This window comes from Bison bison, unplaced genomic scaffold, assembly GCF_000754665.1.
Source record: "Bison bison bison isolate TAMUID 2011002044 unplaced genomic scaffold, Bison_UMD1.0 scf7180017864527, whole genome shotgun sequence".
NCBI classification, from domain to species: domain Eukaryota; kingdom Metazoa; phylum Chordata; class Mammalia; order Artiodactyla; family Bovidae; genus Bison; species Bison bison.
Window position 1 is genome coordinate 942,510 of NW_011495078.1, and position 200 is coordinate 942,709.

Sequence of the window (200 nt, forward strand, 5' to 3'; positions counted from 1 at the left end):
CAGAGGGACACCAGCACCCGCCAAGTGACCCTCGAGGTCAGCTCTGCTCTGAGCTGCTCCTCCCGGGGGCGGGGGTTCGGCCACCTCTGCTCCTCGGCGTGCAGACCCTCTCGGGGGGCGGGGTGGGGGCTGAGATCCCGGTGGGCTGCGCTCCCCCTCGGAGTGGCCAGGGAGGCAGCCACCCACCCCCGCAGGGCGGC

General features: G+C 74.5%; 1 protein-coding gene across 1 annotated transcript in view; it reads right to left on the minus strand.

Annotated features, from left to right (window-relative positions):
• The window catches only part of MCF2L (MCF.2 cell line derived transforming sequence-like), an 82,817-nt gene that overhangs the window by 14,121 nt on the left and 68,496 nt on the right, over positions 1 to 200 (minus strand). The gene's annotated exons all lie outside the window — the stretch shown is intronic.